The following is an 18,317-nucleotide window of genomic DNA, read 5'->3' as shown; positions in this document are numbered from 1 at the left end:
CTCTCTCTCTCTCTCTCTCTCTCTCTCTCTCTCTCTCTCTCTCTCTCTCACACACACGGAGATGTTAATCTCCCACTTACGCCAGCTCTGCGCAGACGACCTCACGTTGTTTCTTTTTAATGCAGTGTTACAGCCTCACTTTGTTTTTATGAATGTAGCATGCAATGTGCTTCTGTCTGATTTTTAAACATATTTTTCTTCCTCTTTTTCCAATTCCGTTGTTCCATTTGTTTGGAAGGAAACCCAAAATGAAGGCTATTGTTCCTAAAAACGGACTTTGGATCCATTGTGAAAATAGGTATTAAAGTGGACAATGCAGAGATAAGCCGCGTTAAACACTGTGCATCAATCATGGTTATCCAGGAGCAAAACGTGGCGTTGTTTGATCTCCCCATAAAGTCAACTTAATTTGAATATTGGCCGTGGTGCTGCAACCTGTATAGGACCGCCAATTGTTTTTTAAGCAAAGGGGATATTCACACGCATATTTTAAAGGGATATTCTAGTTTGTGGTGTAGAAGGATGTGTATAAAGATATTTCATCAGTTTCATTAAAACAGACAGACTAAACGTTTAAATCATTATACATCTTTTGAATTAAATAATATTTAACACATGGAGGGCATAGCATAGCATAGCAGTGTGTAATTATTTTCTTGGTAAGGCTGAAAGATCACAGCTCACAGTGATTTTGACAAGATGCCGCTTGAGCCAAACTCTTAACAGAGATGTCTCAATTTCTTTGATTGGTTAGAAAAGCAAAGGCCTTCAACTGGTTTGAATTTGTATCACTTTATGATACTAAATCAAACTTCTGAAACCCAATGCTCCCCTTGGAAGGTCAGACAATATTATATTTCCACTATCCTCTCATCTGCCACATCTCTTTCGAAAACTTTGAGGGAAAAAAAGGCTGTAAGACAATGGCATTTAAAAATAAATAAATGTGGGGCCGTCTTTGTAAAGGTTGAGCAGGTCAAACAGTAACATTGTTTTGATTATGTTACAAGTAGCTGGTTTTGGTAAAAACAATAATGAAACTGGTTTTAGAGTGTGGTCTATGTTTGACTTTTATCTGATGGAACAGGAAACATGTGGAAGCATCCATTTTGGTGATGTGGACTAATCTACTGTCAGTTCCCAATACAAGTAGCCTAAATAGCATGCTTATGGAGGAATGGAATAAAAGCCAAGTTTGTATATGTTTTTTTGTTAGCTTATGTTACTTCCATTAATATTCAAGCACCTTGGGCGAATACATTAGGAAATCAATGTCCCCTTTGTGTCACACACATTGCAGGTACAGCACTACAGATCTATTTGGGCATTTGTACAACATTGTCAACCCTATTTCACCTCTGTCTTCATCAAAGAGCACCCTGAAAAAGGTTTTTCTGTTGTTTTCCCTTCCATCCATTCCTTGTCTGTCATGAAAAGTCTTTCTTTGTGTTGCTCAGCTGTGCCGAATTGTTTTGTGGTTGTTATGAGGAACTGTGTCCACTGGAGGAAATAACAACCCTTCAGCGCATTTCACATTTCCTGGCTGAAGTCAAGAGCTCAAGATTTGAAAGGCTTGGGAGGACGACACCCTGATTTCTTTCATTATTACCAGAACATACATAAAATAAGCATGCATCCTGATGAATTCTAGAATGACATTGGCAGCAGCAAAAAATAAACAATTGCAGAATCCATAGAATTTAATCTGTGCCTAATACACTTCATTTTCATGGGGATGTCGTTTAGCACATCACAGAGGATACTACTCTAAGGAAATAAAACCTCTTTGAAAAAGTTGTGTAGACAACAGGTGGAGTTTACTAAAGAATATTCTGGAGCTAGCAGACTAGAGGATGAATTTTGGGAAATGTGCTAGTGTAAATGGTACCAGAATAAAATATGGTAGAATATCTGGGTTTAGGCTGGGATTAAATCAAAACATTGACCTTGACTAATATAAATCTACAGAACTGTACTCAGTTGCAGCTTAAATTTACTATAAAATGCTCGTTTCTTCTACTTACCAATTAAACTGCTATGGTGTACACGTTTGTATGTTTGCTGTTAACAGGTGGGTCAATGTCTTTCATTTTGATAGCAGAATATTATTATTTTATTATTATTTCTTTCTTAGCAGACGCCCTTGTCCAGGTTGACAAAATATAAGAGCAATACAAAGTGCAAAGCATATGTGGTGAGACATCAGATGAGAACCTCTCTCTCTGTCTGGTGTTCACTACAGATGCTAAAACGTATTTTCTAGCCTGGGTGATTTGGAGCACAGATTAAAAACTGGCATCATATACACTTATTAACGTAGCAGTGAAAGGATAGTTTTCCAGTCAGACACACAAATCTGGATAATACATGTAGCCTATTAGAGTAGTACTCTACAGCAATCGAAACCATCCGCCATTCAGTTTCATCAGAAGGTGTTCGACGCTTAAGAAATTCTGGATCACTGTATGTGTACATTGTATATGAATTGTAATCATAAATGCATTGTAATTTTGTTTAAAAGGGAATTAGCGCCATCCGATGTTTGGAAACTATTGTATTTAAATTGTATTTCGTGCTATAGCAAGTAGACGTCCTGGACGTTTGGTGAACTTGTATTGACTTTATTGGGCTGATTAAATACACTGAATTTTGTTACATAGAAGTGACCCGCCGAGTGGAATACAGATATCCAATTGCACTGTGAACTGCTAAATTTAGCCACACCTTAAATGGAAATTGTTTAATACTAGACGTGTCTATTTCCCCTTAGTATTTCTCTTAAATATAACTGAAATGACATGTTAATACTGATATGAACACTACTAAAATGCTTTACATCTACACCATTTGTTCAACACTAATGGCCTAAGCGTATTTGAATATACTGTAAATATTTAGCATTATGTGCATTTATTTTCTGACGAATCATATCACCATACAGTAAGTACGGTACTGTACATAAACCCAAGACCACACTTTTTTTTTTCTTTATCACCACCATAGTTTGTGGCCATGGATAACAAACACGAGTACCGCTGGAGAGATAAGCACACAATGGTCGTTTGAGTCGCTCACAACGCTGCCATGAATAGGTTTGACACGCATTGCTCGTTAATCCCTCCGAGGAAAGACTGTCTCTTTTGTCCTGGCAAAGTGCCTGGTTTCACCGTATCTTATATTATCCAGACTGCATTCCCTCTCCCTTTCACTCCGAAATCATTGCCATGCTGTAGACCGCCTTTGTATGACCTGTTCCTGCCAACTAAAGGCAGCAAATCAGTCCAGTGAAATACAAAATGTGGTCAAAAAAGGAACACATACTTGTGCCAGGATTCTGTAATTCAAATAAAGAAACAAAAATCCAATGCAATGGGCAACAGGACGCGAGTGACTGAGTGTCGTGTGTTTTTATGTAGTTCTAATTTCATAATCATAAACGAGCTTTGTGTTATTGGATAAATGTCACGCATATATTTCAGGTATGGTGTTGTCATACACGAGTCAGTTCAACCGATCACAAATGTAAAAGTTGTGTGTTTATTTTGTTGTTGTTGTGCTATTTGTTCCTTCTCTTTTTTGCGCATAGACGCAGTCCCCCCATTTAAGCCGTCTGCATATTTTTCACAGTGGCTGCTCGTATCTTTTTACACAGTCCAGACTGACCACATTCTTCCTGTCCTCTCACAGCTTGTCTGCATTCCTGTTTTTTACACAATGACCCCCAGCAACCCTCTCTCTCTCTCTCTCTCTCTCTCTCTCTCTCTCTCTCTCTCTCTCTCTCTCTCTCTCTCTCTTTCTGTTTTACAAACCCTCTCTGCAGCCCCCCTCCCTACAGAATTGGCCTATCTGATAACCACGGGCGTGGAAGTTTTTTTTCTCATTCTGTCTGCTCTGAACACAAGAAGGTTGACCTTTTTCCCTGTGGAATATGGAGGTTTGTGTGTAAAACGAAACACCCACCCACCCAGGAATCTGTTTGAACATGGTAACTCCATTAAATAATAAATATAACTTGTACATTAACTTTTGCCCTAGTGCTTTGTCTCTGTCTTTTTAATATTGTTGCCATTACCATTATTACCCACTGTGCAATACGTAATGTAGGAAAATAGTTGGGTAATTTCTACCATTTTTATTTGGTTTTGGTATTAGGTAATCCTACTGTTCAAAAAATTGCAGAACAAAATGTAGGCCTAAACATTTTTAAATAATGTATTAATACAAATATGTATAGAGAGATGTCTGTCAGATCAGACAGAAAATATATACTGGGGAATTAATTAAATACATTCATTTCCCAAGATAAATTTTATTTTAGTGTCCTTTACTGATTTAAAACAGCAAAATTGGGCAAGGATCAGATGAGCTGTTTTGAACATTTCTGGAACAGTAGGAGATATCATACTTATTATCATAATTCACAAATTAAATAATGTACTGGGGAATTACATTGCTGTTGGCATTCAATTATTCTTTTCACTGATTAAGTTCCAGTGAATTTGTTTTATTAAGCACCATGTTCAATGTTTTGCTACTAATTGTGTGACACAGTACTTACAATATTGAAGGCAGAATGTCATGCCCATAGAATCTGATGAGATGTTGCGTAGTGCAACTGCTGAAAAAATAAAGCAGCGGCTGTGAGCCTTGAAGTGCTGAAAAAATAAAGCAGGGGCTGCGAGATTTGCAGCGGCTGCGAGATTTGGAAGTGCTGAAAAAAAAGCAGCTGCTGCAGCATTTTCAGAAGCAATTACGGAAAGGGAGGTACATTGTAAAATATATTTGACTGACGCCATTGGACAGCAAGCAAGTCACGTCGGCCGAGCAGCTTCTCAGAAGAGACAACAGAGTCTGAGAAACGGGCGCCAACTGCGCAGAGCGCGAAGTATCATATTAATATTGTTGTATCTTCTGCTCTCTATCCACTTTGTGGTGACATATTAAGAGTTATAGGGCTGTCCTAAAATGTATTAGAAATTAATGAAAGCTTATGGTATCACTAATTTAACTAAACATTTATATTTTCATATACAATTACAGTACTCAGCCTATATGTAAACTCTAACAAGTGAAGGTTCTAATAAGAACCACCGTGCCGCCCCCAAAATAAAAATAATATTTTATATTAATGTGTTGTTTATTATTGTTTCTTAGTTTTTTGGAGTCATTCATATTTGTTAAAGCCGTCTCTCTAATTTTGCATTTCCCAAATTTCCCAATCATTACAAATTCAACTTAGCTAAAACATAGCAATTCAAAATAATACATTTTACAAATTCCAAGTACAGTAAGAGACTTCCTACATCCTGGACGGTGAAAGCTAAGTGCTGTCAAGATGTAGGGTTACAGGCTAGGGCTACGGGAAAGGGAGCAAGGAGGAAACAATCAAGAACGCGAGGAGCATAATAAGCTGAAGTGCTATCTAGCAGGGATAGAGGACTAATATTACAAGTGCTGTTGGAAGAGATGCGTCTTGAGTAAGCGCCGGAATGAGGTCAAGGACTCTGCTGTTTTGACTTCGGTGGGCAGGTCGTTCCACCATTTAGGGGCCAGGGATGAGAAGGAGCGGCTCTGGAGGAGGGAGAGTGGAGAGGAGGCAGAGTTAGTCTTCTGGCACTGGAAGACTACAGTGGTCTGGAGGGGATGTATGGAGAGACGAGTGTCTGAAGGTAGCTTGGTGCAGTGTGGCCGAGACAGCGGTAGGTGAGGGTCAGTGTCTTGAACTGAATGCGTGCCGGTATCGGGAGCCAGTGGAGGGAGCGCAGCAGTGGAGTAGCGTGTGCGAATCGGGGCAGAGAGACACCAGACGAGCCGCAGAGTTCTGGATGAGCCGGAGTGGACGGGTAGTGGATGCAGGCAGGCCGGCCAGGAGGGAGTTGACCAGTGACTGGACGAGTAGCTGAGTCGAGTAGTCGGTGAGGAAGGGACGGATCCGGCGTATGTTGCTCAGGGAGAATCTACAGGTGCGCGTCAGCGTGGTGATGTGTTGGAGAAGGAGAGCGCAGGATCGAGGATCGAGGGTGACTCCTAGATTTTTAGCGGAAGAAGAAGGAGAGAGTGTGGTGGATTCCAAGGGGATATATTTTACAATGTACCTCCCTTTCCGTAATTGCTTCTGAAAATGATGCAGCAGCTGCTTTTTTTTCAGCACTTTCAAATCCCACAGCCGCTGCTTTATTTTTTCAGCACTTCCAAATCTCACAGCCGCTGCTTTATTTTTTCAGCAGTTGCACTTCAGTGCCACGGTAGTAATGGCTCAAAGACAGCAGTTACCCAATGGAGACATTACCAGTGACATCAGAATGCTTGAAAATATTTATGGTGGTAACATATTCTATTTTTATTCTTATCGATTCTCATAATTTTGTACTGATGTATCTGGTAGTCTACAAGTTTAATTTAGTTTAACCTAGTTTAACATATGCAGAATGCTGTGAGACACAATGTTAAATTATTAGTGGGATCCTCTGTTCAATACTGGTGCAGTCCATCCAAGCATTCGGATTAATGACAGTGTTCACCCACATTGAGTGTGGATCATTACTATTTATTTTTTATTTTTAAGTGGAAAACATGGAGAAAATAAATCACATAGTCAAATCTTCTGACCTGACCTCCAATGTGTGTGCTTTGTGATTGGGGATATGCTAGCAACACATCAAGTGTAAAGTAGTATCCTAATGAATTCCACAATGTATTATGCAACAATATGCCTTGATGCTATAAGTGTTTACAACATTGGATGAGTGGGATGTACAGAACCTAACAAACTGGTCATGTAGTCTGCTTATTTAAACTACTTAATGAATAATAATTTCTTGATTCCTTTAATCATCTCAATTAGTCATTCTATTAAGGCACATTGGTGCGTTGATTAAGCAGCAGCAGTTATGGACATTTATTTAAAGGTACATGTATCCCTTTATTACTAATATAGTACACCTTATTAAATATTATTAATAAATACATAATTTAAATGTTCCAGTTTATTAGTAGGAACATATAATTTGTCAACAAAAGAATGTAAACAAAATACAACAATTTATATAAACTACTGAAATCATAACATCAATGCTGTAACCTATATATTACAAATATTACATAATAATAATAATAATAATAATAATAATAATAATAATAATAATAATAATAATAATAATAATACAAGGTTGTTTGCAAACAGCACACTAAGTGACACTTAGTGAAAGACAATGTCCTGTGGGGGGGAATCTATTACATTTAAGCATCATCAGTTGGTTAATCCTGCTTTTTGCTTGGCCATAAGTAGAATCACTGCTTTCAGCATCTTCAGAAAAACTGAAAAATATATTTTGGCCCTTTGTGTTAAATTGGGATATAATAGTTCTGCTTTATTCCTTAATTAATTAATTCTACTGCTACTACTAGTTTTTACATATTTGTCCACTTCTGTTTTACAGTCAGCATCAAATCATGTAATAGAATATAATTTTAGGACTTCAAGATCCAAACTGCACTGTTTTATTCTTACTGCTGTTAGAAAGTAATAAGCTGATAAAACGTTTTTCTTTTTCTTTTTGTGATTGCATTGATCCAGGTTGTAGTAGTCAGTTTTTCAGAAATGTTGTGGAAGGTTTTTACACAGTTTATTTATTGCGTATCTCTTGTGTACAGTACATATTTATTAATTCTCCAACTTTATTAGATGCTTCAGGTGGCAACTCTATGGTTAAAGTACAGCCTTCATTGTTGTATTGTGTCTGGCAGGTTGTTTTTAACACAAACATTTCTGCTTGGGCAATGTTTAATCATATCTTTAATGGCTGCAAACAGCTTGTCTGCTTTTGAAAAAATATACATCCAGATATTGCTGGGCTATTATGTGGGCATTACAAGTTAAATGTAGTAAATGTGGCGGTAAACCTCAATGAATGTGATTATATATTTTGATCATGTAACTGGCATTGGAGACTAAACTAGTTACATTGTTGACATTAACTTCAGTTGCATTTAAACATGTTACAATGCCCTCTGCCACCGATGAGCAATTCAGTGCAGATTAATTATATTGGCTGATGATACTTTCAGTTTGGAAGTATTTAATAGTCCTTGGAGAACAAAGACATTTGCAAAACATACTGATCTTTATCAGTATCTACAGATACTCTGTCAGACATCTTTACCAGTTTAACATTTTCATATTGTGCAAACCAGCAATCTGGAGTAGATGTTCTCTTCTCAGTTGATTATAATTTTTTTCCAGGTTAATATTAACACAAACAATGTCTCTGTCAAATCAAAAATAACATCTCATCGCCATTCATAACTATCATAACTTTCTTTTCCCTATTTTTTGCAGTCTCATAGCTGTCAATCTTAAACTTTCATTGTGTGTGTTTTTCTGATGATAAATGGCTGTCTATTGTTGACTTTCAAGTGTGGTCAAAAGGTAAATTGCAAGTTGCACAAACAAATGATACTCATCAGTGTACAGAACACCAGGTGGATATTGTGTGCATTTGCTCAATGAAATGCATTGACTCCATGTTTAGGTCTCTTGATGTTTCTTTTAACTATCAGTTTATTCAATTACCATTTATACTCATCATCATTTTTCACCATGTAGCCCCCGTGTACTAAATCAGCACCAGTGGTGCATCCCTTCGCAGTACTGCAAACCTGCAGGTGCCAATGTAAACCACCCTAACCCAGGTGGCGCTGAGCCAATTGTGCACCACTGCTGCAAACTCCCATTTACAACCAGCAAATGACATGAGGTGGATTCAAACTGGTAAACCGCAGCTCACAGGACTCACTGCACTTTTACCAGCTGAGCCTCTTGGGAGGTCAAGGTTTGTATTTTTTATTTTATTTTATTATTATTAATCAAAGTGGATTTCTTAATTGTGAATTCAATTACTATAGCTGGAGTGGCTGCAGGGACAACTAAAGCATAGCTGAATATAATTGAAAGGAAAATAAACTTGCATAAAACATAGAGCCCTACTCATAAGGCACTAAACTTTAAAAGGATTTCCAAATATTACTGCAATAAACATGTTTTAAATAGAAAGACACTTCACTTAAAACAGGGAGTGTTTAATTGTTACTGCCTTACTCTATTTTCAGCTCTCCTTTATTGCAGTACCCAGTCTTGGTAATGAGACACACTGCCACCCTGAATCAGAGTACCTTTTATCAATTAATTTATTTGCAGATTGTTTATATATAGTAGTTAATTCCACAACACATATGTGCCACCTTATGCAGAAGACACCACCATATAATAGTTGCAAATTTAATAACGAGAACATTCTAGTTTTAGGAACCCCGTGAAGTGTGAACCGGTAAGTGTCATTAAAACAGTGGCTATACTTTTCTTTTTTCTCACATCCACAGCCACATCCACAGCCACATGAGATCCACAAAGAGCCATGCTCACCTCTGATTAGATACTAACAGCAGCCAAAATCAAGCTCCAAGGTGGTATTGCAGCAGAAAAGAACAGCGTGTCACAAAGCTACTGAGCTACTTTTGCTATACCCTGGGCCATTGCCTTCCCTAGGAGCTTAGTAAAACTGCAATGTTCCAAAGGGGTGGGGGGTGGGGGGGGGAGCTGTTCCCTGCCCTATTGGTGACTCAAAGAAAAACTCCTCATGGCTTTGAACATCAACCAGCATACTTTCCTTTTTCTTTTCCGTTTTCAGATGGCCCACTGCTATATAGTTTTACCCTGAAATGCCTTTCTTCACTCCACAGCAAAATATTTAGTTTTTCTGCTACTATTGTTGTTATTTTTTTGCTTTTGTTTTGTTTTGCTTTTTTTTCCACTCAACCCTGTCAAACAGACACCGCAGTGGAGAGGAGAGAGTCTGTTGCCTTGTTGTCTGTCCGTGTGCTGTTGCCAGGGGGCTTGCAGCATCAGATAGAGGATTTATTAACAATCAGGGGCTAGTTTCTCACACCGCCCCTGAACATAGCAGCCGCTGTTCCATAAAAACATGCCAGCCCACGGAAAAAGCACTTCCAATGTCATGGTCAGATAGCTGTAACTATCAAGCTGTGCCACTCTTTTAAATGTACAGTGCTGGCACGAAATAAACACACACATATTCTGAGAATCATATAACCTATAGCTCTGTAAATTGGTATACATGTATAAAACATGTGGATGCATTTTCCTGAGGGAAAATAGGACAGTTGGTGAAGTAAGGTGAACTTAAAATGTGATCTTAAGGCAATGCAATTTAGATCCCCCTGTTTTTGTGCAGAGCATGTTTTTTTCCTAAATGAAATTCATTCTGTGTCAGTTATGGGTTTCAATGTCACCTCTAGATTAATTTATTTATTTAAATCAAAATTTTAAATGATAAAATCTGAGACCTCTTTAGATAATGCATGATTTATATGAATTCCAAGAGGACAGCTCCCAATTATTAGAGTTATTACAAAGTGATCATCACTGTCTTTTGATCAGCTGAGTTTATTTGGAGCTGGGCAGCATATTGCTTAGTGTTAAATTAATTTAAATTAAACTGAATAACACTTAATTGATGTTTTATTAGAATTTAAACATTCCTTCACTAATGCTGTGAATTAAGCAGTTGTTGAATTTGCTTTTAGATTTTGATACATTTAGGAAAGTTAAATATATATAAAAACGACAAAGGTTGCGACAATGATTTATTCACAAACACTTTCTACTTCAGGAAAGATATTTTCACGAATGTCCTCTGGTGAAATATAATCAATAAAATGTCTTGCAATGTACCAACATGAGATGCATGAGGCCTGGTAAATAGAATATCCCGACAATTTTGTGGTGACAGGGTTAAAAAAGAGGATAGATGGCTCTGTGATGTGGAATGTGAGCTTTGATTCCCGCTGGAGCACGTATGAAGCTCCATAGTTCTAAGCTCTAGCACAAACACACAGACACACACACACACATTCCCTCTCTCTGTCTCTCTCTCTCTGTCTCTCTCTCTCTCTCTCTTTTATGCTGCCTCTGAGCAATGTTTACTCTCTATGAGTGGATAGGGTTGTGACTGAAGCTTAGTGATCACATGGGCGCTTTCAGAGTGAGAGTCCGTCACCTGGGACAGAAATAGGAGCTGAAGATCAAAGGCCAAGCTTCCTTTTCCTGTTTGCATGCTTTCTTTCAGTTTTTCTTCTCTCCTTTTCTTTTTCTCATGCAGAAACAAGAGTTTTCGGCTATACTAGAGTTTTCCGAAGAAGCCTGCAGTCAAATCTTTTGAAAGCTTATCCATCGTGACCGCTAAGATTAAAACTGCAAAAAGAAAAGGAAGCTGGGGTCCAGCAAAACAGACAAAGGGTTAACAAGGATTAATATTTTGGCTGAAAAAAGAGAGGAAAAAAGGTTAATCAACAGATATGAGCTTTAATGGCAGATTTTTGTGTCAGTACCTTAGGCAAACTGTGGTAAATGCTGTTCAAATGCAACTAGAATTTTTTTCTCCCTAAATTAATACCCCTTTTCATTTTCTCTGGTTCTGGTTCATTCAGTTAATTCAATGTGGCCATCCAAATAAGAACCAACATTTAGATTTCACTGTCTAACCCTGCAGTTTCAAAAGATATTCCAGTTGGTCCTAAAATAAGAATATAATGTATGTATTTTTTTGTTTGTTTTTATATGTTTGTTTTCGGTACATACTGTTTTTCTTTAAAATATGTTCATGTACAATTAAGACACATATGAAATGCATTGTGGATAATATTTTGTCAGTAGTTCCAATAAATTAGATCATGTGCCACCAACGAAATAATGCACAAAGTCATAAGCCTGGGAGTGTAACCCAGCAGCCCAAGGAGAATAGCACTGAACGTCCATGAAGTGTAACAGCATGAAGATACTTCAGAGGCCAACTGTACAGTTAAAACTGCTTTAGGAGAAATGTAACAGTTTTCCTCTGGTCATTTATCAAAAGGATTGAAAAAGTCATTATGACCAAGGATGGGCCTACAATGGGTTGAAAACATTTAGATTTTTTATTTGATTAATTTACCTGTTTTCCTCATACACTTGGTAATAATAGCGTAGACATGACATGGTGTTAGAGGTAAGATAGACTTGTTTAATTTTATTTTATTGATAATATTTATAAATATATGTATACTTAAGTGTTAAAGAAGCCTCACTCATTGTGGAACTGAATATAAAATACTGCAGTTATATTCAGTTATAAGATATATTTTATGACGTGTTAATTCACACATTATCAGTGCAGGAGAGCTAAAAGATTATATTACTAAATAATAACTGTGACATTCTGACCTGGGTATTTTCTGAAACCACCTACCATTTTTCATACTTTGTCTTCAAAAGGCTTGTTAGAGAATGGGTTAGGGGGCTTTTGGTAGTGATTTGATCAATGAGGTTCAGTCAGTCTTTCATTTGAATATCAGTGTAGAGAAGATCATTCTTTCAATTAAGAAATAGGTATGTCTGAACCTATGGACTAAGGACAGCAGACCCTTTTTTAGTTCAAATGTCAGAAGTGCATGGATGTGCAAAGTCATATTGTAGGTGCTGAGTCACTGCAGGACTCCATCAGTAGACTATCAACAGTAAGATGAGTAAGATAGGCTCTATGGCCTACTGTAACTTATTTTTTCAGATTTTTTTTTAATATGTATATGTTTTCTGAGTCCAATTTATAGTATAGTACGGAAATAAAAATTCTTGCTCAAAACTTTGCTTCTATTTTTCTTCTATTTTCATGATTTCTATTAGTCATTAACTACTTGATGAGATTAACAGGCACTGGCATATTCTGACAGTTTTTTAAACAAGCTTCTGATCATGTTCCTGCTACTATTTATAGGAGAGCTAAAAGTGTAAAAGATTGCTTAGTTAAAACTGCTCTCCCATTTCAGGATCACTGCTTTTAAAAAACACATTTATTATTATTATTATTATTATTATTATTATTATTATTATTATTATTATTATGGATTTGTATCTTGGAACATTTTGTGTATGAAGATTTAATCTTCTCTTACATTTCTCTTCTCTTAAATGCCTTCAATAAAATCAATAAAATAAAAAGGAGCATGCTATATGTCTAATTAAGTTGCTTTTTAAAATGCTTATTATTATAATCACATTATATATAATGAAATATATACAGTGGCCTTAACTTATGTGGACCTGAGAGAAAATGGTGCGGATATGTCACATGGTATGGCCACCATATTGGATTTTCTATGCATTCTTTCCAATGTTCAAAGATCTACAGCATTGAAAATAGATTAATGCATACATATGAAACTTGGTTATAATGTTATATGCAGTGCCATGGACATAACCCTAATTCATACCCTTGATAAATTGTAATAAAACAATGATTTACACTTTTGTTTTTCTCAAATGGTATATGGCAATGAGTTCTTAACCAGTATTAACAAAATTCAAATGTGATCAAACACATTGATTGTGTGAATTTGTGAACACTTGTTATTTTACAAGAAATAACAAGTGTTCACAAATTCACACAATCAAATCATTAAACGTGAACTAATGAATAATCCAATAAATAAAAAGTGAAGATACTGAATAATCATGCACGTCGAATAACATAATTAATAAAATAGACAATAAATTATACATGAACTAACCTTTTTGCTACCCCCTGTGACACACACTTGCATTTCTTCTGTTAATAAATATGAACTTGACAAAATAAGTGCTAATTGTCCAAGAAACTAATGCACTAAATAGCATATTTGCTAGCACAGCAGTCTTAGTAGTAATTGCATTAACTTTACACACACCTGGCTATTTTTATTTTTTTATTTGCAATAACTCTAACCACAAGCAAAAGGAAGGAATTCTCTCCATCTATGCCCTCAACTCAGTAGCATATTTTATAGGACCAAATTGCTCTTTCCTCTTCTGGTCTTCCAAACATCTAGACCAGGAGTGTGTAGAGGTCACGCCCTAACATCAGTTGTACTTCGATGCAACCACTGATTTCATTAACAGAAGTCTGAACATGAAGAGGATGCTTATCCTAATCTCAAGTTTTTGTAATGTCTGGTTATATTGCTCCATCATACCATCTGACTGAGGGTGTAGAGGGGACATGTGAGTCTTGTGAATGCCTAGGAGGTCACACATGGAATGAAACACTGCAGAAGTTGGAGTGTTGGTCATGTTGAGGCTCCACAGGGATTCTGAATTATGATACCACCTAATCCACAAGTTTTTGAGCAATGGTAATAGTAGCTGATATGGTATGGCAAAAGGTTTGTGCCTCTTCATAAAATTGTCACCAACGACCAGTATGTACTTATTCCCATTGACTGTTACTGATAATAGGCTCATAACATGAATTCTTTCTATGGGAGCACCAACACTGTACTGCTTAAATTAACCATTCTGTGCTGCTGAGCAGTCTTCACACTATTGGATGCATTCTTTGACATTTTGACGACATTTCACTGTGTAGAATAATTCCTTTACTATGGCTAAGATCTTGTTCACTCATAAATGTCTGTGTGGGTGTTCCCAGAGATCCTCAGTCTGCATACTCTCAGGGAGAATGACTACACTACACTACACAAGTGCTGAGCTACCTTCCTGTAGTAGTATTCCCAGTGCCTACATGTTACTTACTATAGTAGTTCTGGGACCAGTAAGCCTTCGCTGCTGGACTTATAGTGGATGGTACAGGAAGGACACACTCCAAAGGAACAGGTTACATTGCTTGACTGTAGGCGCTCTTTGAAGGTCTTTCCATGTAGAATGAGGTCACTGCCCATACAACACTACTAATAGGCTCACAGATGGTGAGCTGGCATCCCTTGCAGAACTTGGGTTTGCAGTTTACAATTTGTAATCAGCACAGGAACATTCTGGGTTCTAAATGTTACAAAACTTTTACCTACTATCACATCACTGTGCAGCACCTGTAGGCTCCACTAGGAGCCTGATAGGTAAGGCAATGAAAGAACAACTTTTTTTTTTCTGACCATTAGTCAGACAATCATGCCAGCCAAGGCAGCTTCCCAGCATCACTTCTTCACGCAAAACCATCAAACTTCTTTACACAGTATGCAGCGTATATTCTTTCTAGATCAGGAATCCAGTCCCAGAAAACACTATGCAACTTTGTCTGCAGCACAAATGTTTTAATATTAACTGATTAACTTTGTTGTTTCTCTTTTTCATGTGAGGCCTGCAAGGTTTATGATTTAATCTTTACATCTTTTATGTGGTCCTCTTATTGGTCTTTAAATTTCTTGGGATCCATTCAACAGCTTGTCCATCTTTGATCTATTCTTCTTGCAACATGTCCAGCTCCAGTGGCGTATTTATTCAACAGTTTCTTTTTTCTATTCTTTACTGACTCTGCATTAATTATTGTAAATTCATTTGATGCCTGTGACTAATTGAACTCACCTGTCAACTGGTATATCAGTTGTATAGTGTCAGCATCAGTACATCCTGATGAAGGCTATCTAGTCGAAACGTTGGCAGCGTATTGCTTGTTATTAGCCAAATGAATAGTTTTTTGTGTTTTTAATCTTGTAGTGCTAAAGGTGAGTCCAGTTTTTCTTTTCTTTTGTATTGGCACAGGACCACCTGACTAAAAATTACTATGACACCTCGATAAACTCCTCACACCCTCCCCACACAGGACCTTCGGATCTGGTGCACACCAATAAAGACCACAGATACTCACAGCAGCACACTCACAGCAACTCCGAGCCCTGTTCCTCCGACCATCGCCCGTGACCACAACCACGACCCGACCCACGCCTGTCCGACCATCCTGCAACCCAGCACTGCACCTGAGTCCCCTGTTCCCGAGCCCCCGAGGCACACGTGACATGGCCAGAGTGCAAAGCTATGAAACAATAAAGTAACGGTTCTATTGATTTAAAAGTTTGTATTATTATTATTTCTAAATGGCTGTAGCTGATATTTAAATATATAAATATAAATACAATCACAATGCCAACGTACCTAGAATATAAAGAAATGTTGAAATAACTTTATTGTTAGTTTATTGTGGGGAACATCACTGGTCAGTACAGGAGGCCATATTTGGGACAGAATGACAAAACGGAATGCCCATAGACTACAATGGGGAAAACAGTAATCCTAAAATCCTATATATATATATATTAGGGCTGTGCGATATGACGATACAGTGAGGGAAAAAACAATTTGATCCCCTGCTGATTTTGTATGTTTGCCCACTGACAAAGAAATGATCAGTCTATAATTTTAATGGTAGGTATATTTTAACAGTGAGAGACAGAATAACAACAAAAAAATCCAGAAAAACGCATTTCAAAAAAGTTATACATTGATTTGCATGTTAATGAGGGAAATAAGTATTTGACCCCTTCGACTTAGTACTTGGTGGCAAAACCCTTGTTGGCAATCACAGAGGTCAGACGTTTCTTGTAGTTGGCCACCAGGTTTGCACACATCTCAGGAGGGATGTTGTACCACTCCTCTTTGCAGATCCTCTCCAAGTCATTATGGTTTCGAGGCTGACGTTTGGCAACTCGAACCTTCAGCTCCCTCCACAGATTTTCTATGGGATTAAGGTCTGGATACTGGCTAGGCCACTCCAAGACCTTAATATGCTTCTTCTTGAGCCACTCCTTTGTTGCCTTGGCTGTGTGTTTTGGGTCATTGTCATGCTGGAATACCCATCCACGACCCATTTTCAATGCCCTGGCTGAGGGAAGGAGGTTCTCACCCAAGATTTGACGGTACATGGCCCCGTCCATCGTCCCTTTGATGCGGTGCAGTTGTCCTGTTCCCTTAGCAGAAAAACACCCCCAAAGCATAATGTTTCCACCTCCATGTTTGACGGTGGGGATGGTGTTCTTGGGGTCATTCCTCCTCCTCCAAACATGGCGAGTTGAGTTGATGCCAAAGAGCTTGATTTTGGTCTCATCTGACCACAACACTTTCACCCAGTTCTCCTCTGAATCATTCAGATGTTCATTGGCAAACTTCAGACGGGCCTGTACATGTGCTTTCTTGAGCAGGGGGACCTTGCAGGCACTGCAGGGTTTCAGTCCTTCACGGCGTAGTGTGTTACCAATTGTTTTCTTGGTGACTATGGTCCCAGCTGCCTTGAGATCATTAACAAGATCCTCCCGTGTAGTTCTGGGCTGATTCCTCACTGTTCTCATGATCATTGAAACATACTTAAGTAAAAGTAAAATTACCAAAAAGTACAAGTACACGAAAAAGCTACTCAATTACAGGAACGAGAGTAGTTGTAATTCGTTACTTTCCACCACTGTGTGCAGCAATGCAGAAAGATTAGAATCAAAAGTGGTCAGGGGAGCAGTGATTCAGCTTGGGGGAAGAACAAGATAATCAATGCAGTCTTCAGTAAAGATCCTTCAACAACTGTGTCACTGTCTCTCTCAATTGTATAAATGCCACAATACACTTATCTCACTGGTCCCTGGATCCGGGTGAGGATGCTGCATGGTTCCACTGGTCACCGGTACAAAGCCATGGCTAAGCTCCTTCATTAGATGACTTGGCTTAAACAGCATCCTGCTGCACCAAGGATGAACTGTGCTACTTCTTTCTCTTCTCTTCCCCTGGCTGTAAACGCACACTGCACCCACTTGTTCACTCCCTAGTAAAGTGCTGCTTGTAGTGTGGAGTTCTCTTTCCATCTTCTCTCACCCTCTTTCTCTCTCTCCTTGTCCACACTCTTTCTCTCTGTCTCAGTCTTGTCTCCAGAGGTGATCAGAGGTGCTTCTTCAGCTTTGGTGCCTATGGAGGCAGAGCCCTCATCTGCAGGTAATGGTACAAGTTGCCCACCAACACAGCAATGAAGGAGATCCCTACCTCTGGGCCATCTGTTTTGATTGCCCCTTGGTCTTCCAGGAGTGCTCTACCATGGCAGGCCCAAAGGTGAAAACAGGTGTGGTTGTCTAAAAAATGTGTCTTGTCCTCCTCAAGCACCCTGGCCTCAGAAATCTTCAACTCCAGGGGACATGTCCCCCTCCCACCCATTCCCGGGCCCCCGAGTGGATGGACAAGGACTTCCGAGCCCTGGGACTGCCCGTTTCCCGCCCACGCTGTAACAGGCACCAGTGCGGACGGTCAGGGCTGACACCCACCTCTTGCTCTCCATATCTTCCACCCACTCAGGCCTTGGTGGAGAACCATATCACACATCCCTCCTCTGACTGCATCTCTTCCCTGCCCTCACCCTGTCCACCACCTGACCCCTGTCTTGCTTAGAGAGAGCCAACGCCTTGGCTTATTGGCTCATTAATAAGTGATAAACAAAACACGTGGCAATAATAATCATACAATTATA

Source organism: Amia ocellicauda, chromosome 11 (assembly GCF_036373705.1).
Source record: "Amia ocellicauda isolate fAmiCal2 chromosome 11, fAmiCal2.hap1, whole genome shotgun sequence".
In the NCBI taxonomy this organism is placed as follows: Eukaryota; Metazoa; Chordata; class Actinopteri; order Amiiformes; family Amiidae; genus Amia; species Amia ocellicauda.
This window is presented reverse-complemented; position numbering follows the sequence as displayed.